At 44.1% G+C, this 22764-nt stretch overlaps 1 long non-coding RNA gene across 3 annotated transcripts; it reads left to right on the forward strand.

The window, feature by feature from the left end:
- The first annotated feature begins 14204 nt into the window (after positions 1–14204).
- LOC120692014 lies at positions 14205–22231 on the forward strand. Of its 3 annotated transcripts, XR_005682446.1 has the most exons (8): positions 14205–14330; positions 17382–17534; positions 17734–17769; positions 18459–18500; positions 18725–18807; positions 21663–21764; positions 21914–21951; positions 22051–22231. It is a non-coding gene; the product is annotated as an uncharacterized LOC120692014 (long non-coding RNA). The 3 variants fall into 3 exon arrangements; XR_005682445.1 differs by lacking the exon at positions 18459–18500; XR_005682447.1 differs by lacking the exons at positions 14205–14330; positions 18459–18500 and adding an exon at positions 17148–17219.
- Positions 22232–22764: the final 533 nt, after the last annotated feature.

Here is a 22764-nt window from a genome sequence, read left to right on the forward strand (position 1 = left end):
TCCAGGAGCAGACAAGGGATTCAAGGAGAGAGATCCCCGTTGCCTGCGACGCCATGATGTATGAACAGTACGTTATTTTATACTACACCGTTGGGCCCACTTGTCGGGGACCCAACAACCATGTACACGCCTCCTTTGAGATATAAAAGGGGGGCGCTCGCTCCGGACACGGTCTCTCCGGACACAAGCTCTCGAATCCTCTCTCACTCTCGTGGGAAGGCAATACAACACACAGTGGATGTAGGGTATTACGCTTCAGCGGCCCGAACCACTCTAAATCTTGCTGTGTTCATCGTGCTCTTGAGTAAGATCCATCTGGGACTAGCTAACCCCCGAGTACACACCCTCTGGGCTAGGGCGGGTGCCTTCCGCCACTCGGCCGTGGTTTGCAGCACCACCACATTTGGCGCGCCAGGTAGGGGGATTTCTAGGGTACCCACAGCTGGGTGGCGGAACGCACTCGCCTATTCCTAGAGAGGGAGTGCTCGGGAAGGTACTAGGCGATTGGGCTAATCTAGCTCAGAGATAGGCACATAAGAACACACGATCTAGAGTGGTTCGGGTCCGTCCGTCTTTGAGTTCTTCCCGTTCCGTCTCTTGCGCGCAAACGAGATGGAAGAGTAGGCCTCCGGAACGTCTCCGTCCGCTGGGTTCACCTGCTCGGGTGAGGACGGCAATCACGTTTTTGGGGAGTGTCGACGGCGGCACGACTACTCGCTTCCGTTCCTGTTCCTGACGTTGGCGGCTTTCGTTCCTGTTCCTGGCGGCACGACATCGAGCGGACGATCGGCACTGCAACATATCTGCACGGCATCGAGCGGGACGACTACATCAACAAAGCACCATGTCGCTTTCGGGTGCTTCCGGCACTGCCGCTGGGTATGCTGATCTTATTCTCAAAGTTGCAATCTTTGTGATTAGCGTAAACACTGTGATCGACATGCTTTATTTGAGAGATTCTACATGTCATGCATTGCTGGTTAGCACTAGTTTCATATTCATGATGTCTTTAATGATGAATTTGTTTGATAAGCACATATATGATATCATATTCATGTATTTCTTGCTTGCGTCATATTTATGGAATAAATTAAACATGAAATTGCCTAGATTTCTAACAATCCAAAAACGTGATTATAGGCAATTTTCCTCTGTTGGCTTTGCGAGTATGTTGAAACCACCGCCGTTTGAGGGCACTCACTATAAGAGATGGCGCCAGAAAACTATTCTGTGGTTGTCCTCTATGCGTTGCTTTTATGTGGTGACTGAGATACCTGCCACTGTTCGAACCGTTGATGAGCAACGTCAGTTCGATCATGATGACACCAATTGTAGGGGTGGCTTGCTGAGCGTCATTGGAGATTCTCTCATTGATGCATATATTCAGCTTCCGACTGGTAAGGCTATTTGGGATGCTCTTGAGGCCCGTTACGACATTTCTGACGCCGGTTCTGAGCTGTACGTCATGGAGCAGTTCCATGACTATCGGATGGTTGAGAACCGTCCGGTAGTCGAACAGGCTCATGAAATACAGGCACTGGTGAAGAAACTTGAGCTGTTTGGGTGTGCGCTTCCCGAAAAGTTTGTGGCGGGTTGCATGATTGCAAAGCTGCCACAATCTTGGACTGACTTTGTGAAGCGCCCCGACCCGAAGATCAAGGCTAAACCATGTATTAATTACCGAATAAGGTCTCCGGCATAATACATGTTACATCAAGTGGAGTCCAGAGTCATACAGAGCTTTATTTAACACGTACATGAGGAGTAAAGTGACAACACAAAGCTACACAGAACAACCATAGGATAACAACTAGCATAACAACATGGAGGGCTAGCTCTTCATCCATCACGGCTCCACTCGATCAGCTTGGGTGCGGACACGATCTACTCGTAGTCTTCTGGAACAAAGTCAGGATCCTCTGGAGAAAAATCAACAGGGGTGAGTACAAAAGTACTCAGCAAGCTCCACCTCACCCTACGGGAGGGGACTGACATGCACGACACATAATAAGCACATTCTACTAACAATGCAACTAATGGTATGCAACTCTTCCCGACACAACCCACAATAGGTAGCTCACTAGTTGTCAGGACCACACCGTAGCCTGTCCATACCGTGGACACAGACCATTCGAATGGATTATGCACTCTGCAGAGGTCGTACACTGTACCCACACGCTCGGCTGCCCGAAGGGACAACCGACATAGCCGACACCCAGCCGTGGTCACGCCCCAGCCCGGCCGCACAAACCCTCGGGCCCTGACCCCAATGGTCTATACCCGTAAACCATCCCTGCGACCGTCAGGCTAACCAGTGGGATTAGGCTAAGTCCGGCCCATACCGGAACCTGTGGTCGTACTAAAGTAAGCTAGGTGAGATGTCAAAACAACTCGGTCCTTATGGTTCACCAGGGCAGCAACCATCCCTCAACATGTCAACTCGAGCCTACCACCACGGTAGTACTCACCTGCCAGTCTGCCACCACGGTAGCGCCGGCTCCAGCATACCTAGCTGCCCTGGTCTCAGCCAGATCCCTTCGTATCCTATTCTCAGCTCTGGATATGCATGACTACTCAGATGCATGCAAGAGCACACTCAATCACTCAAGTACTGGTATATGTGATCGATCCTAGACCCAGGCTACAGCTAAACGTCCTCACATAGATGCAACCGCTCACGTAGGGATCGATGAAACTTGCCTTCGCTTGCGTACGCGTCGTCGGCGGCGGCTTCCTGCTCGTGGTACGGGTCTTCTGGCTCCTTGGCGGGCTCCTCCTCGGTCACTTCGTGATCTACAGGCGAGAACGGCACAACCGGCAAACAAACACAAGCAAGCAATAAGCTCAAATGGAGATGAAAATAGGAGGAAAAAGAGTTACGAGAAAAGGAGTTGATATGAAGGAGATTTTGAGTTTACAGTATTGATTGGTAGAATGATTTGGATTAAGTGCTCACGGCCTGGGGGTGTTTTGGGCCTTTATTAGTGGAGTTAATGGTCGGGGGAGCTGCCTGCCATCTCACCTTGGCGCGGAACAGCTTGAGGAAGAGGATCAATTGTTGGAGCTTCGTTTCGTGATTGAGCTGGGCTCGGGAGGAGTGGTTCAGCTGGTGGAGCGAAGCGGCTCGGTGTGCTTGGGCTGGTGACGGGGCTCGTCACGGCCTTGCTCCTTTTATAGGTGAGGAGAGCAGCAGCGGTGTTGCACAAGGACGGCGACGGCGTGGGCTGTGGCAGCTCGTCGTCAACGCGAACAGTGGCAGTGCTGAAGGCGCGAGCGCCGAGGCGGCAAAGCCGGCGAGGGCGCTGCAGCGGTGTGGGCGAGGTGGGGACGCGGAAGTGGGCGGCACGGCGTGATGCCGGCGGCAGTGCGCGGTCCCGTCGTGGGACCGGCGTGTCGCGCGTGCGCGAGCGAGAGCGAGCGGGTGAGGCGGTTCGGCGGAAAAAATCTTGGCCGGCACTATGCATGGCGACCCCGATTTTTAGCGAGGTGGGTGCTGCCATGACGGGTCTTTTCAAGGTCAATGGTGTGGGTACTCTGTGGCTTCCAGGGAATAATGAAGTTATGGCAAAAGAGGTAGGCGCTGTCATGATTGTCTGGGAATTATGACATGGTACGGTGACTTGAGAGGCTTTTATGGAAAGAGACGAGATGATTTTTGTCGTAGGTGCAAGCATGCGTATGCTGGTTACTGGAGAGAACGAATGTACTAACGCAAGGCAAGAGTAAAAATAGTTTACCTAGTAGTTATGTAATACCTCGTATAACGTTGGTATTATTTTACGTTACGAGTTTAATTGCAACATAAGTTTTATTTTAGTGATTGTTGAAAATTGAGGCAGCCCTACTAAGTTGAGAATCTACACCAACTCACTTCAGAGTCGGTCAGTTACTTAGTGTACCGGGTCCTTTTGACGGCAGAGCCGCCTTTTGCTTCCGGGAGGCAGAGCCTACCAACAGATGAAGCTGGCTTCCGGGTGGCAGAGCCAACCTTCGATGAAGCCCAGACCCTTTTGTGATCCCGGGTGGCAGAGCCAACCTTCGATGGATCACAACTTATACACTAAGTACTTAAATTTAACCGGGAGACTAACACTTATAAAGATGCTTACCTTATTGAAGCAACAAAGGAACACACACCTAGCACACTCTACCTATGCTCACTTCTACCATGCCCTTGGATGTGTGTGGGATTGAGTGGAGTAGTATGGCATGGCAAGGGGTGGCACCCTCCTTATATAGGCACCCATACCCTCTTGGATGAGTGACACTTGTCACACTCTAGGAAGTTCCCTACAAATATCTAAGTTCCCTATAAATATCTAATTCTAGAAAATTCTAAATTTTACTATGACAAGAAAATATCCAAGCTTCTTGTCTTCTTATGATTCTTGTGGAACATTTTAGAACCTTGTCATGGTGAACAAAATTATGCCATGGTGAACAAAATTATGCCATGGTTTATCCTTATTTTTATAGAACCTTCTAGAAGTTTGCATTATAAATTTCAACACTCCCTTAATCGTGATGAAAACTGGGATGTTACACTTTGCAACTTCTCTGAAACATAAGAGACAAGAATTTAGCACTGCTGAGCTTGTTGGGACTCTTGATGTTGAGGACAAGGCTAGAGCAAAAGATGTCAAAGGCAAAAAGATTGTTGAGGGGAGTTCTAGCACACGTGGTGCAAAAGAATCGTCCCAAACCACATAAAAAGAAATTTCAGCAAGAGCTTAAGCAGAAGCCCTCCACTTCTTTCAAGAAGGGAAAAAAGATGACTAAGGAAAAGATGAACTGTTTCACCTGTGGCAAGACTGGGCACTTTGCAAGAGAGTGTCCTGAGGCTAAATGGAAGCCTCCTGCACAGAAATCAGTCAACACCGTTGAGACTGAAGCTGCAACTTCTGGGTATGGTAAATTTTTATCTTTTGCGTTTTCAGTTTGTTATTCACCTGATTGGTGGGTTTATACCGGTGCAAATATTCATGTGTGTGCTGATTTTTCCTTGTTTTCTTTTTACCAGACTGGGCGGGCTGCCTCCTTGCTGATGGGGAATGGAACGCGTGCAGCTGTTCATGGTGTTGGTACGGTCGATCTGAAACTTACTTCGGGAAAGACCGTGCAGCTCAAGAACGTGCATCATGTCCCCTCAATAAAGAAGAACTTGATTAGTGGCTCCTTACTCTGTCGTGAAGGTTATAAGCTAGTATTTGAATCCGATAAATGTGTTGTTTCTAAATATGGAACTTTTGTTGGAAAAGACTATGAGAGCGGAGGCTTGTTCCGCTTGTCTTTGGTTGATACTTGCTTTAAATCTGTGAACAATGTGGTTAGTAATGTTGAGACTAATATTTGGCATTCGAGGTTATGTCATGTTAATGTTGGTTGCATGTCTCGCTTAGCTAGTTTGAATTTAATTCCTAAATTTGATGAGGTCAAAAATTCAAAGTGCCATGTGTGTGTTGAAGCAAAACAACCTCGCAAGCCTCACAAGGCTGCTGTGGCGAGAGAGTTGGCACCGCTTGAATTAATTCATTCAGATATTTGTGAGATGAATGGAATATTAACCAAAGGTGGCAAGAAATATTTCATGACGCTTATAGATGATTGCACTAGATTTTACTATGTGTATATGTTAAAAACAAAGGATGAAGCGTTGCATTATTTTAAAATCTATAAGGCTGAGGTAGAAAACCAGCTTGAAAAGAAAATTAAACGGGTACGTTCTGATCGCGGTGGAGAATATTTCTCAAATGAGTTTTCTGAGTTTTGCGCGGAGCATGGAATTATTCATGAGAGGACACCACCATACTCACCTCAATCCAATGGGATTGCTGAGAGGAAGAACCATACTCTAACTGATTTGGTTAACGCCATGTTAGAAACTGCGAGACTATCTAAGGAATGGTGGGGTGAGGCGATTTTGACAGCGTGTCATGTCCTGAATAGGGTGCCCACAAAGGACAAAGAAATTACACCATTCGAGGAATGGGAGAAAAAGAGATTAAATCTCTCCTATCTGCGAACATGGGGTTGTTTGGCAAAGGTGCATGTGCCAATTAACAAGAAGCGAAAGCTTGGACCCAAAACCGTTGACTGTATTTTTCTTGATTATGCTATACACATCGTGGGTTATAGATTCTTGATAATAAATTCCAAAATACCGGATATATATGAGGGTACTATCATGGAATCGAGAGATGCAACATTTTTTGAAGATGAATTTCCCATGAAAAATACACCTAGCATTTCTAGTCATAATTCTATTTCTTCTGAGGATGTCCATGAACTGATAAATAATGATGATTTTGAAACTCATGTGGAAACTCCTGAGGAGGACAATAATACAGTCACTCAAAAAAGCAAGAGACAAAGGATTGCAAAATCCTTTGGTGAGGACTTTATTATATACCTCGCGGAAAACACTCCCACAACCATTGCCGAGGCATATTCATCCATTGATGCTGACTTATGGAAGGAAGCAGTGCAAAGTGAGATGGATTCTATTATGTCTAATGGGACCTGGGAAGTGGTTGATCGTCCTTATGGATGTAAACCTGTGGGGTGTAAATGGGTGTTCAAAAAGAAAATGAGGCCTAATGGTATTGTTGAGAAGTACAATGCAAGGCTAGTTGCTAAAGGCTATACACAAAAAGAAGGAGAGGACTATTTTGACACTTATTCACCAGTTGCCCGACTGACCACCATACGTGTGCTAATATCTTTGGCTGCCTCACACGGTCTTCTCATTCATCAGATGGATGTTAAGACAGCTTTTTTGAACGGAGAGTTTGAGGAAGAGATCTATATGGATCAGCCTGATGGATTTGTGGCAAAAGGTCAAGAGGGTAAGGGGTGTAAGCTGCTAAAATCCTTATACGGCCTAAAGCAAGCACCAAAGCAATGGCATGAGAAATTTGATAAAACTTTAACATCAGCCGGCTTTGTGGTGAATGAAGCTGATAAATGTGTATACTATCGGTTCAGTGGAGGCAATTGTGTCATTTTGTGCTTATATGTGGATGACATTTTGATATTCGGGAATAATGTCGATGTGATCAAAGAAGTGAAGAATTTTTTGTCTAACAATTTTGAGATGAAAGACTTGGGTGAGGCTGATGTTATTCTCAACATTAAGCTTTTGAGAGAAGAAGGAAATGGTGGGGTTACTCTTGTGCAGTCCCACTATGTGGAAAAGGTGTTAAATCGTTTTGGGAACGATGACTGTTCACTAGCTCCAACTCCTTATGACCCAAGCGTGATTTTGAGAAAAAATCGAAAAATTGCAAGAGACCAACTGAGATATTCACAAATAATTGGTTCTCTCATGTATTTGGCTAGTGCGACCATGCTTGATATCTCGTTTGCTGTGAGCAAGCTAAGCCGGTTTGTGTCAAATCCGGGAGATATTCACTGGGGTGCTCTTGAGAGAGTACTACGCTATCTAAAAGGCACAATGAGTTATGGCATTCACTTTACCGGGTATCCATGGGTACTAGAAGGTTATTGTGATGCTAATTGGATTTCTGATGCTGATGAGCTGTATGCCACAAGCGGATATGTGTTCCTGCTTGGAGGTGGCGCTGTTTCCTGGAAGTCTTGCAAGCAGACTATCTTAACGAAGTCTACAATGGAAGCAGAACTGACGGCATTGGATACTGCTGGCGCTGAAGCCGAGTGGCTACGTGAGCTCCTTATGGATTTGCCGGTTGTCGAGAAACCTATACCGGCTATATCCATGAACTGTGACAACCAAACCGTGATAACAAAGGTTAACAGTTCCAAGGACAATATGAAATCTACAAGGCATGTGAAAAGGCGCCTGAAGACTGTCAGAAAATTGAGAAACTCCGGAGTAATATCATTGGACTATGTCCATACATCTAATAATCTGGCAGATCAGTTTACTAAGGGTCTATCATGCAATATGATAGAAGGTGCATCGAGGGAGTTGGACTTGAGACCCACTTGAAGCCATTCCATAGTGGTAACCTGTCCTTTGTGATCGGAGATCCCGTGAATTAGGATGGCGAAACAAGCTAGTGGATGGCTGAGGGAGAGACTCCTTAGAATAAAGTCTAGCTCAATTGCGATGCACCGTCTCTCCAATACTGCTAGGGAGGTTGATTAAATTCTTAATGTGATCCGAGTGGCTTGAATAAGCAGGGATGTTGTCCTACAGGGCATTCTAAAAGGAACACACCTATATGAGTTCGATTGCTAGTCACAATCTATGAGATGTGGGTAATCTCTAGATACTCATGAAAAAGGCCAGGAAGTATGACTTATAAGCTTCAAACAGAGGGAATGCTCTTTGCAGCCTAGTATCAGTTAAGGATTTTACCGAAACTCATCTCACACAAAACTGTCAATTCAAGGCTTTGTCCATTGATCAGTTGTGGCTGAGTGTAGCTATTATTCTAGATGGATGTTCAACTTAACAGTCTCCATCGAAATACTGGTATATAAAAGGATTGTGGTTATGAGAACTTTCTTGCGTTGTACCCTAGAGTTTGGTGGGGATTGTTAGATATAATGGGCTTGGCCCATTAATATTTAATAAATCAATAAAACTCTATGGTCATTAAATGACTGGTTATTTTGAGCCGTGACAATATTGCACATTAAATGGCCGGTTAATTTGAGAAATTGAGCCGTGGCGTGGCTGGTGGATGGTGGACGAACGTGGCCTTATTTTTGCCATTTGCTCACCTTGAGTTGGGAGTTACCAAAATTAGTGGCAATCAAAGGTTTGATGATGGGAGTTTCTTGTCTTCTCCCTTACTCTACCGGCACTCCATTGCACGACTAGAGGCCCATGGCCTTCCGCCTCCAGCAGCACGACTCCTCGCTTTCCTCCCTTCTTTGATATAAATCGAAGAGGGTTCCTTCAGTTAAAATTCTCTCTGGCAATCACCACAATCCAGCAGCACTTTGAGTTCTTCCCGTTCCGTCTCTTGCGCGCACACGAGATGGAAGAGTAGGCCTCCGGAACATCTCCGTCCGCTGGGTTCACCTGCTTGGGTGAGGACGGCAATCATATTTTTGGGGAGTGTCGACGGCGGCACGACTACTCGCTTCCGTTCCTGTTCCCGACGTTGGCGGCTTTCGTTCCTGTTCCTGGCGGCACGACATCGAGCGGACGATCGGCACTGCAACATATCTGCACGGCATCGAGCGGGACGACTACATCAACAAAGCACCATGTCGCTTTCGGGTGCTTCCGGCACTGCCGCTGGGTATGCTGATCTTATTCTCAAAGTTGCAATCTTTGTGATTAGCGTAAACACTGTGATCGACATGCTTTATTTGAGAGATTCTACATGTCATGTATTGCTGGTTAGCACTAGTTTCATATTCATGATGTCTTTAATGATGAATTTGTTTGATAAGCACATATATGATATCATATTCATGTATTTCTTGCTTGCGTCATATTTATGGAATAAATTAAACATGAAATTGCCTAGATTTCTAACAATCTCCACGAGTTGAACCTCTCCTTAAGCATCAAAGCAGAAGACAGAAGAAGACGAGCTGTCGCGAGTCATGTATTCATGAATTTTGTAAAATGTGAAAATTAATGAAATATGTGTTCTCGCAAATGTGTGCATGTGTCTCTTGTGTGCAAATTTATTATTTCCTCGTCCGCTTTGTTTTGTTCGCGAACAGGCACCAAACTAGTGGCTTAGGCTGCTATACTAAGAACGAACAACAATAATCACCAAACTAGGGGGACGCCGCATCATCTTCACAACCCACCTCCGCCGCCGGTTTTCCCTACCTATCCTCAACCCCCTTCTAAGGCTGTCGGCGTCCCAGCAACCCCGCTTCCGAAGTCCGGCCGCCGTGGCTCGGGGAGGAAGATGAACAGAGGTCTTATTGTCGTTAACTCACTTTACATAGATGGCATAATCTACCTCCACCATGTCCCAAAGGAAATGGTTTATGCTTTTTATGTCGACGACGAGACAGATACCACTATCAACTTACAGGTCAAGGCCCATATAAGTAACGATTACCTTGAAACGTCTAGACTCATGGAGATGTCTGGTCGTTCTTGCATTGAGACAAGTGAATGGGAATGCAAAAACTTGTTGGTGCACATGGTGGATCATCAATGGGAGCCCAAGTGTGTCATCAAGAGGGAAGCAGACTATAGTATTGAACTAGATTTCGAACGTTGTTCAATTTTTGGTGCCTGGGACAGCGGCGGTGTGCTAGTCCTGCATTTCTGTGGTTTCCGGTTCTACATAGTCCTTCAACTAGGAATGAGATGATCAAGCTACCCTACCATATAACCCGAACCCACAGTTATCAAATATGCATTTTAATTTGCTGGGGTTACAAACCAACACTAGTGTCGTTAGAGAGCATCATCGGCGAACTCAGCCAAGAAGAGGAGATATCCTGAGGCCGAACAAAGGATATACTTGAGCCACTAAAGCCCCTCATTGAGCAAGAGAAGAGGATAGGACAGGAAGCAACACTAGCCACTGTGTGCCTCATGGAGTTCTTAGTTGATATCATGCGCAGGCTGCCTGAGAATACACAAGTAGCTAAAGTGTTACGTGAATGTCTTTGAATCTTTTTTTTCCTTAGAGTTTCATGTTTATTCCTCCTCCAATGTTTACATTTCTGGTTTTGATGTTAGACTTCAATTTTATACCTCTTCAGAAACTCAGCCTGATGTTCTGAGCTTTTGAAATCCTAGTTAGTTCTTTAAAGTGTATGCTGATGAGAAGTGTTGTGATACTGAAAATAGATCTAAATGAAAATTGAGTTGCAGAGTTGTAATGAGCTTTTTAATTTCTATCAGACCTACTATATTATTCTCTTTTCCTGAAGAAATTGTTCCATTTTGAAATCACAGTGCAATTTTTTTCTGTTGTACCATGAAGCAAGGAGAATGCATTCTAAAGATATGAATGCAAATTATAATAAAACTTCACGATAAGGTGACTGCTAGCACATGTTCTATATATTGAACTTGAGCATCCAAATTTGGAGCAATGGCACCCTGAAGTCTGAAACTACTGCAAAATTTGAATATAGATAGGCTTAGGCCAGTCTCAGTGGGGGTTTCATGAGAGTTTCATGGCATTAAATTCTAGTGCCACGTCTGCAATTTTACTGATGTGGCAATGTAATTAATAGGGGAAGTTTCATTAGATGTGAGAGGAGTTTCATCCCCATGAAACTCTCCTGGCACAGTTACCTAATTCTCAGTCTAGGTAACTGTGCAATGAAACCCCCACTGAGACTGGTCTTACTGAAACTGATGAATTATTGTTACATTGGTCAGGAGGACTGATGTGTCATACGTAAATCAAGAAAATGGTGACTGTAGAATGAACAGTTTGGTAGCCCTATAAATGGTAATGAGCATTGAGCAGCCTTTGGATTCTTGGTTCATTATACCTGATCGATGAAATGCGTAGAATTCAAACATTATATCAACTTCAGTGGGTTGCCATATATAGGGCTGCACTGAGTTTACTATAGAATTTAGGAATAGGTATCATCTTACTATCACTATTACTAATTGGAGGCTCATTTTGAAGACTCCACATGAAACCACCTATAATCTTATGTGGACACTCTAAAAAATAGACAAATTATCGAAATTCTCAACAAAAAAAATAAACATCCCGCCATCAAGCTAACAACTCTTATCATAATAGTCATTGGATTTGTTATCTTTTTTAATAAATTACTCATCTCCGCCATTGTGAAAATAGGCTAAAGTAGCCCCTAAACATATATATATAAATTACTCACCTCCGACATTATAAAAAATATAAAGTAACTCCATAATCTTCGTGTAAATTACCCAGCAATGTTATTATAATATAATGCAAATAACGGCCTAAATTTGCATATAAATTATTCAATTATATTATTACTAAAAGTTAAAGTAACCCCTAAATCTAAAGACAAATTATATAGTTATAACAAAAAAATTAAAATACACCAATATAAAATTCTAAATTAATATTTCTATCAATATTAATATATTGTTTATGTTATTATTTATATAAAAATACTACCTATGATATGTGTTATCATGTATTCATGTATGATAGAATAGATAAGAATACAAATTCATAACAAATGGTTTAATTAAATATATATCAAACACACATGCAAGTGTGATGCAAAATAAAATATATTGCAATTAGATAATGATAATAAAGGTAATGACTTTATTACGGCTTGCCGTACGTTTGCAGTGTCGTACAACAGCCTAAATTGACCATCCACCACCGCAAGAACAGTGGCACATGCAAGTAGTTTCAAGACTTAAAAAAGTTGTAGTTCTTAAACCATTCATGAAATTTAAATTTCAATTGCACAATTATATCTCTTTTGAAGATACCTACAAAACAAGACCCCCCTTGAATATATTTCGACAATATTTTTCAAAACACATAAATTAATTTATGTCCAATGAAAAAATGCTAAAAATAATTAGTTAAAATTCTCAACCGATCTACTAAAATTGCCTATTATTTATCGAGCAATCAACATTCATCTACCTAATAAAATTGTTTACCCTTATCCACTAATAATGACCCTAAACAATCTATCTTCACAATATGAACTCCAATATCCACTTAACTGAACGCAGGAATGCAAAGCAACATTATGTAAACCCATAAGCAATTTTTGCAAATATCATAAATAAATTAGAATACAAGAAAAATACTTTCTCTCAAAAAAATTATATCATTAAAATATAGTGGTGTGAGATATTGTTTTGAAGCTTTTATTGAACCAAACACAACTGTGCAATCGAATTTTGATTTCGATGCTTGGTTTTGAAACTATGATCTCTTTTATTTTGAAATCATGCGCATGGTTGTGCTTTCTTTATCTGGTTGCTTCTCGCGTGTATGCACACACCATTGATGGGCGGCCGTACGGTCGGTCTAATTTACGGCCGGCCGTAAGTTAGCTGTGTCCAATGATCAATACTTATTTTAAACTTTGTAGATGAAGTATTAAACTGTTGGTTCGTTCCGACGTGGAGCTTCTTGCTTGGAGTGTCCCGCAGCAGGCTAATAGATTCCCTGCTACTGCAGATTGCCGGTACGCGGTCGTGCGTGTCCATGGTGGACAGGGAGGCTATTAACCAGCCGTGTCTTGTATTACGTTCATAGTAAGAGAACCAGACTCTCTTGTTGATACAGTTTCGGATCTTTCCAAAACAACGTCAAGAACATATATATCCTGCTAAACCTACGACGATCGACACCCAATGATGAATTTCCGGGTGACAGCACAAACCTAAAGTCACGGTCGATCCCCATGTGCCGGGTCCCACACCCCACGTGACTCCTCCCGATCCTTTTTCGAGCGGCGACTTGTTGACACCTTTCAGGATAAACACACGAACGCACTCGAATGTGTGGCGCGAAGAGGCAACTCGCTGCAGTGCCTCCTGCGTAGACCGGTCAGACCGGTCCCTTGGAGCGGTCAGACCGGTCGCCGCCGGCAGATCGATGACGAAGCCTACGAACATTAGCTCGGGAAGACCCATCGGGACAGACGCACGTAGGGTTGTTCTAGGGTTGGCAGTCCACCTAGAATGCCCTCAATCGACGTAGAGACGACGGAGGAAAAACAAATAGTAGATTGGAAAAGCTAGGGCAAGAGAAAAATAAAAAGATAAAAATTGTATTGATTTGATCGATTGGATCCCCTAATCGGCTGTGATCCTTTATATTTATAGGGTGGGGTGGACTTATCCCGCAAGAAATACTATTACAGATCTAAATCTACAAAGAGTTCTAGTTGTATTCGGATTCCAGGTAGACCGGTCTGACCGGTCAGACCCACCGGTCAGACCGGTCAGACCCACCGGTCAGACCGGTCGGTGTTGCTAGACCGGCTACATGGTCCAGACCGGTAAGACCGCTCAAAAGCACCGGTCAGACCGGTCTGTTCGACCAGTGCCAATTTTGGTCGTCAACAAACTCCCTCGTTCCCTTTCCCCTTCCTCTCGCTCTCTTTTTTTTCTGGATCCAGCTTCCAGCAACACGGCGGCGGGCGACGGGGAGGTGGGGCTCGGCGGTTCGCACACGGAGGATGGGGGAAGCGGCGCGGCGGCGGGCTGGTGGCGGCGCAGCTGTGATGGCGAGGCTGTGACGGGGGGCTCCCCGAGGCCGACCTTCGCGAGCGGTGGCGGCGGCGGCAACGGGGCTCCATGGGGTCGAGCTCCGCGAGCAGCGGGGGAGCGGCGTGCGGCGGGGAGGCGGCTCTAGGAAACCACAAGTTCATCTACAACATCTCGCTCAATATCCGGTGCCTCTTCGACTTCCTCACATCCGGTCAGTTGGATTTGCGCCGGTCTACATTTTCCTCTCCTTCCTTTAGAATGGATCTGTTGCTGCGGACGTATTTCACACGATGCATAGCAGAAATGTCATTGTCGGATGTTGATTGGAAGGAATTGCGTTGCCTTTGGCTGCTAGGAGGACTAGTAGTAGAATTCTAGCTGTGCCCTGCGGATCAAAATTGCAGGCGATGGTACGGTACCAATCCCCCTAACATACTACAGGCAGCAAGTACTCTTATTACTATCCGCTGTGGGGAGGGAGCGCTGAGAGGCACCGGTGCATGCCGGCTCGACACGTGTCCCTGGAGAGGACACCCGATGCGGCGCGTGGATTCGTCGTCCGGTCCTGCTGCCACACCGCCTGGCTCTTCTCGCCCTATGCATGTGGGGCTGCCTACTGCCGCACCGCCTCTGCTGTGAGTGGGACACGCTAGGCTCTCCTCTCTCCGTCTCCACGGGACAGCGCCCATCCCACTGTGCCTTCTTTTCGCTTTCATTTTCCTCTCGTGGAGGCGGCATAGGGTTGCCGTGCTTCGGTACCGCCGCTGGGGCACGACGTCGGAGGAGCCGCGCTAGCCGAGCTCAAGCTCACCCATGGCCTCCCCATCGCCGGCCAACACCAGCCGCCGTAGCTGCCGTTGCCGCCTCTGTTTTCAAGGCGTCACCTAGGCGACAAGGCGGTGGCGGCTCGCCTTGCTTAAGGTCTCGCCTTAGCCCTCCTTAGCCCGCCTAGGTGATAAGGCGGTGGTGGATCGCCTTGCCTCGCCTCGCCTTACCGCTTTAAAAACATAGGCTGCCACCGTAGAGGAGGGCTCAGGCCCGAGCTCGAGTCCGCCAGAGGGAGGGAGTGGCGTGCCAGCCAAGGAAGGGGCCGAGCTTGAAACAGAGAAGGGGCCACCGCCCGCCGCTCTGTCGTGCCCTCCTGCGTGCGGCAGCCCTCTTGCCCACGGTGGCTGCCCGCCGCGCCCGCCGCTGCGCCCTCCCTTGCTCGCGGCGAGCGAGGATGGCAGTCGGCACGGGAGGAGGCCCTCACGGAGCCACACCGGCCGCGCTTGGGCGCCGCCGTGGCTGCAGGCCCCTGCGTGCCTCCACGGCGGAGAGCCTATGGCGTCCCCGTCGCCGGCCAACCCCAGCCGCCATAGCTGCCACCGCCGCCGTAGAGGAGGGCTCGGGCCCGAGCTCGAGTCCGCCGGAGGAAGGGAGTGGCGCGCCGGCCAGAAAAGAGGCCGAGCTCGAAGCAGAGAAGGGGCCACCGCCCGCCGCTCCGTCGCGCCCTCCTGCACGCGGTGGCTGCCCGCGGCGCCTGCCGCTGCGCCCTCCCTTGCTCGCGGCGAGCGAGGATGGCAGTCGGCGCGGGAGGAGGCCCTCACGGAGCCACGCCTGCAGGCCCCCGCGTGCCTCCACGGCGAGTCGGCTGTGAGGCAGAGAAGGTCCACCACGCCCCTCCACAGAGCAGCCGACGCGCGCGGGGAAGAGGAGACCGAGGTTGCTCCCCCGCCGCCACCGCTGGCCGCTGGACTCCGCCACCGCCGGCCGTGCCGTGCCGCCCGAGCTCCGCCCGCAGGGGAAGGGGGAGGGAGGGAAGGAGGGGGACGCCCGCCGCCGCCGCAGATCCACGCTGTGGAGCGAGGACCAACGCACGCCGACTTGCCCCGTCGCAGCTCAGTTCGCCGCCGCAGCTCCGCACACCTCCGCCGTGGCCGCGGCGCCCTCTCCGCCACCTTCCCCTTCTTGCCACGCCGCCGCGGCCCGCCCGCGCGTCGTGCACTGGGGCAGGCAAGGGCCACCGGCGGCCTGCGCGCCCCCGCCCCCCGCCTGGGCTGGGACGGGTGGCCGGCCGGACGCCCGCGCACGGAGCGCCGCCTTGCTGCCGTGGCCACCCCGCCGCGGCCCGCGCGCCATGGCCGCCGTCGACGAGGGGGCTGTGGCCGCGCTCGAGGGGGGCAGTGGCCTTCACCGCCATGACCCCGTCGGAGGAGCCGGCGGAGAGGGGCTGCGGCAGCCGCGCGCGCGCAGGTGGAGGTGCGGACGCCCGCACGCGCGCTGGGCTTGCGGCGGCGCGGCTCGCTGGAGACGAAGAAGCAAACTGGGCGCGGCGGAGCGCGCTGCTGTCCTAGTTTCTAATATATATGCTAGGCTGCTAGCCTGCCTGCTATCTTGTTGAAAAAACTTTGCTCATAGAGAAATGAAAAATAAAAGATCTACCACCTGCAGACCGTTACAAATTACAAGCCCATCGCTAATTGACACCCTCATGTTTGTTGCAAATTAGGTTCAGGTTTAGCACAAATTTACAAACAGGGGTTAACGAATAGCTACATACTACTACTGGGGCAAACAATTGTCTATTACTGAATGTTCCAGCATCATTTTTTTCCGTTTGCCAATGCGGTCTGCCATTATGTTTAGGAAATAATTGAATTCCAAAACCTAATACCTTAAACATGCATCACCAACATGGCATTGAAATTTCGATACCACTTGTTGAGGTAAGGCTTTTACGGTGACTTATTGTTGCTACTTCAGGACCGCATAGCACTATTTTCAACCGAGGCTGCTTTTAACATTATAAAAAAAGAGCTTGTGCAGCCTCTGGATATGATTTCCTCTGAGATATCACCCTGAGCCTGTTGCTGCTGCATCTCTTAGCAGCATTTTGTGTTTCTAACTAAAGCAGAGAACAATTGCATCTGGTCAGGTTCATTATGATAGTTGAGTTATCTGACCATATCCTTATTGCTGCAGTTTGAACTTTGAACACCCAAAACTGATATGTAACTACATTCACTTCAAATTTAGGAGGAACTGAAATACTATAGGATGGAAACCTAAACATGTATGAAGTTTCAGTCACGTGTTTCCTTAAAGGAACCACAAATAGGTAACTTATGGACTTGAAATTTAAATAAAAGGGCCCAATCCATAACAGCAACTCATAAACTCAATAAGATGGAACCATGTACTTGCATCATAAACTCAAATATTGCTTATTTCACACTTCACACTTCTTAATGTTGGCATTCCATTTTTCTTACATCTGCAGGTTTACCAGGCTAAACTTCGCTCCAATGGGAAGGTTGTTGCTGTCAAAGTACAAAGACCTGGTGTTCAAGCAGCAATTTCATTGGACATATCTATCTTGAGGTTCCTAGCTAGTCTTGCAAGGAAGGCTGCCAAGTTGAACACAGACCTCCCGGTATGTCTGTGTACTGTTATTTATCCATGTAATCAACAGAAGATTTTTTTTCTTTCGAAGATCAAAAGATAGAAAAATAACCCAATAATAAGGGAAATTCGCTTTTAAAAGTTTCAACTATATTATTCTGTATCATTTTTGTTGTGTCTCTTCTACTTAATGATTTTTAATCACATGTATTTGCTTTTCTAATGTGCAGGCTGTGCTTGATGAGTGGGCATCAAGCCTATTCCGGGTAACTTTTCCATATATTATATTCCAATATGTCATTCCCATGTGAATCTATGTACGTCATTTTGTTTTACTTCGGCTTATGTCAAATGCTAGTCAATAAAATCCATAATTTGCCAGTGGCATACTGGCATGATATAGCATGTGACAGAAGTATGAAAAGTAACCATTAAGGCATTAACTGGAGGCACAAAATAGTATGCCTATTCCTCAAAATGGTTTCATTGGGGTATATGGATAATAGCAGTCTGCTAGGAAAACAAATTTTGGGCAGTCAACATCCAAAATCTTGGCTATGAACATTTAAATTATATCTGCAGTATTTTACTATTTTTTGTGCTACCATTTTATTCAAAGTTCACTCAGCTCAAGTAATTTGAAGTTTGCGTATGAAGTTATTGACACATGTATTATAGATATAAATCCAAGGAAGAATGTAAATATCAATCATTTCCAAAGTGACAGTGGTTTAAAATAATTACATTCGTACTCTTTAACATGGGAGTCCACAGCTTTTCTGATAAGCTCTAGAGCCTGATGAAGAATAGATGTTATTATTCAGGCAAGACTGTGCTCCAGTGACTAGCGGTTTTCTAGTTAGAGCTGTTAGGCTCTGTCTGACATCTGATTAAAATTTTAGCTGCATATTCTTAGAGATTCACATTGAATACATGTAAATCACATTTAATGCAGGAGATGGAAAAGAGAAGAAGCAAGAAATGGACTTAAGTTCCGGTTGAATTCTTCATCCACTAGACAAAGTCCAGTTCAACTTATTGTCTATGAAAATACATCTTCATATAGAAATATATGATAATTTAGAACCTGAATGGTCAAACATCCATCATTTTTTTTCGCTACAAACATAAGCTATAGTTGGTAACACAAGTTTTCCCTTAAAATGATTTCTTATTTAAGCAAGCCCCCTACTGAACAACTATATTTTTTGCTTGTTGTAGAACTGTTGGATGTTTGGCCAAGCAAAAGGAAATATGAGGATGACAGTGATTCATTTGATGAGCCCTTAGGGGGAATGATCAAGGTGAGCTAGATGTGTGTACTGCACAACTCCCTACTATCTCATTTTTGTTATGAATTTTGACAACTTTTTGTTGTGGAATTTATCCAAGTTGTGTTGCAATTGGCATATTCCTATTGGCTATCAAAATATATGCAATGGTCTTTTTTATTATTGATCTTCATTTCTCAAATTGAACCTGTGGATTACCATTCTGCCTGCTTTTCTATAGCTTTTCTATGCAAATATTTTAAAAGCTAATTCAATAGATTTCCTATGTAAATATTTTATTAAAAAATTTGTCTAAGTTTCTAGATAAGTTTGCTACTCACAAATATTTACAAAAGTTGTGTTCATAACTTTTTAAATTAAAGTTCTTCAAGAAAATTTTCTATGAAAAAAATTGTCTAAAGGTTATTAACAAAACTTTGGTTGGTAACTTATTTATCAAAGTTCTTCCAAAAAATTCTTCTCGAAAGATTTCTATAAAAAGTTGTTAGGAAAATTTCTGTGTAAACATTTTGTTGAAATAACTTTTGTCGAAGTTTTCTAGATAAGTTTTCTAGAAACAAATATTTTACAAAACTTTTATTTGCAAAGTTTTTTTTACAAAGTTTTCTAGATAATTGTTTTATAGGAAAGTTACTGGGAAAGTTCTATAGGAAAATTTTATTTATAAAATTTTTTCTATATAAGTTACCTACAATAGTACGATTGTTTTCTTAAAAATTTGTTACACAATTTTTTAATAGACTTTATGTTAACTTTTTTAATGTTGCATAAGTTTTTTTGTACCTATGGATTTTCATTGACTAATTTTAGTCCAAGTTTTCTGGATAAGTTTTTTTTGGAAGGAATTCTAGATAAGTTTTCCACGAACAAATATTATACAAAACTTTTCTGTGCAAAAATTTTTTCTACAAAGTTTCCTATATTATTGTTTTATAGAAAAGTTACTGGCGAAGTTTTATATGAAAAATTTATTTAGAAAAGTCTTCTATATAAGTTACTTATAATAGTTTGTACAATTGTTTCTTTGAAAATTTGTTACACAATTTTTTTTGATAAACTTTAGGTTCAAGTTTTTTACCTAACTTCAGAAAGTTTAACTTGATAAGTTGGTTGTGTAAGTTGTGTTGTATAAGTTTTGATAACTAAGTTCTTTGAGAAAGAAGTTTCTCATGCTAAGCAAAGTAAAAATTTCGACCAGTTAGGGTGGTCTGGGTTTTAGGGTTCGACTTCGTCACTATATATTTTGGATTTTTAGTATATATCAAGGTTGACTTGCAATACTCAGCCCAACTGATTAGGGTCAATCACGTCCGCCTACCATACTCGGTCCAATTGATTAGTGCTAGTCATGTCAACCTGCCATACTCGGCCCAACTGATTAGGGTCAATCACGTCATCCTATCATACTCGGCCCAACCAGTTAGGGTTGTCTGGGTTTTCAGGGTTTGACTCCGTCACCTTATGCCTGGATTTTAGTATATATCAAGGTTGACTCGCCATATTTTTTCCAACTGATTAGGGTCAATCGCATCCACCTGTCATAGTCGGTCCAATTGATTAGGGCCAATCAAATGAACTTGTTATACTAGTTCCAACTGATTAGGGCCAGTCACGTCAACCTGCCACACTCGGCCCAACTGATTAGGGCTAGTCACGTCAACCTGCCATGCTCGGTCCAACTGATTAGGGCCAATCACGTCATCCTACCATAGTCGGTCCAACCAGTTAGGGTTGTTTGGGTTTTTAGGGTTCGACTTCATTACCATATGTCTTGATTTTAGTATATGTGAAGGTTTGACTTTGCAATACTTGGCCCAACTGATTAGGGTTAGTAACGTCCACCTACCATACTCGGCCCAATTGATTAGTGTCAGTCACGTCATTCTGCCATACTCGACTCAAATGATTAGGGGCAACCACGATATTCTACTATACTCGGCCCAACTAGTTAGGGTTGTCTAGGTTTTACTGTTCAACTCAGTCACCATATGTTTGGGTCTGATTTGGGCCAATTATGTTCTCCTGCTATATACATGGCCCAACTGATTAGGGCCAATCATTATCAACCAGCTGTAGTCGTTCCAACTGATTAGGGTCAGTCACGTTAACCTGCCATACCCAGCCCAACAGATTAGGGCCAATCACGTCAACCTGCCATGCTCGGCCCAACTGATTAGGGCCAATCATGTCATCCTACCATACTCAGTCCAACTAGTTAGGGTTGTTTGGGGTTTTAGGGTTCGACTTCATCACCATATGTCTTGATTTTAGTATATATGAAGGTTGACTTGACATACTCGGCCCAATTGATTAGGGCCAATCAAATGAACTTGTCATACCAGTCCCAACTAATTAGGGCTAGTCACATCAACCTGCCATATCCTGCCCAACTGATTAGGGCCAGTCACGTCAACTTGACATACTCGGCCCAACTGATTAGGGCTAATCACGTCATCCTGCCATAGTCGGTCCAACCAGTTAGGGTTGTTTGGGTTTTTAGGGTTTGACTTCGTTGCCATATGTCTTAATTTTAGCATATGTGAAGGTTTGACTTCGCAATACTTGGCCCAACTGATTAGGGTTAGTAATATCCACCTACCATACTCGACCCAATTGATTAGTGTCAGTCACGTCATTCTGCCATACTCGACCCAACTGATTAGGGGCAACCACATTATCCTACTATACTCGGCCCAAATAGTTAGGGTTGTCTGGGTTTTAGTGTTCGACTCAGTCACCATATGCTTGGGTTTTTTCCTTTTATCATATAGCTTGTTTTCCTTTTCTTTTTCAGAGGCACCTCACAAATAATTATAGCTTCCCCCCTTTTTTTCCATGTATCTATTTTCTTTTTTCCTATATGACAGGAACATACTAAGGCAATTCGCGAATCATTAATTTACTATCTTTGTACACATGAGGAAAACAAGGTTGTACCTATTGAGGTAAAGAACAAAGCCAAACAACATGTAAGTTCAATTTTTTAAATATAGTTCGATTTTTTAAATATTTTTCATCATTTTATTATTTTTAACACTTTTTAACAAATCTTTTTTGCAACAATTTCACCTTGTTCGCCATTTTTTAATTAAATTTTATTTCTATCTCTATAAACCAGGGTGTAATTCTAGAGAACAATATTGCAGGGACCAGAAGGTACCCCCAGCACCCTAGCCTATGCCCATCCCATTCGTTCAGCAAATTCAAATTTAATATATTTTATGTATCTTCTATTTTTGCAACCTTTTTTTGTAGGAGCCACACTTGAAGATTTCAAACAGGCATCATCACGTTGTTAGACCACTAAGAAATGTCAAAAAAAAGTTTGTAGGAATAAAATATTTCTATTTTTAATGCGCGCCCAAATTCTATTGGTTATTGAATAGTTGTAATCCTTTATTATATATATATGGAGACAGTAAGGTGTTGACGTTCATTTTTTTTCTGATTGATCATTCTTTTTCCAATTGTTCGGTGTTTTGTTCATGCCGTATACTTCTCCTCAAATTTTTTTAAAAAATGTTCTTGTCGTGAAGTTTTTTTTCTCAAATTCAGTTTCTTACAATTTTTTTAAGTTTCTCCCACAAAATTGTTTAATTTTTTAATGTAAAAAAATTTCATGTCGAACATTTTCTTTTTTTCGAACATGTAAAGTTTGTCGGGGTCAATTTTTCAATTTTATATTTTAATTTTTCCATGTATAATTTTTTTCCTACAAAATTGTTCAATAGTATATTGTCTATAATTTTTTTTCATGTAAAAAGTTTTTATATAAATTTTTTTCTTTTTTTAGACATGTAAATTTTGTCGAGGTCAATTTCGTAAATTTATATTTTTAATTTTTTTACTGTAATGAATTTCTTAATTGTAAATTTGAAACTTACTTTTATTTTGACTCCCCCCACCCGATAATAACACCCTATTATCCCATGTCCCGAAAAAAAAATTGCTTCTTGAAAGAGAAATGAT

The sequence above is a fragment of the Panicum virgatum genome, chromosome 9N (genome assembly GCF_016808335.1).
Source record: "Panicum virgatum strain AP13 chromosome 9N, P.virgatum_v5, whole genome shotgun sequence".
In the NCBI taxonomy this organism is placed as follows: domain Eukaryota; kingdom Viridiplantae; phylum Streptophyta; class Magnoliopsida; order Poales; family Poaceae; genus Panicum; species Panicum virgatum.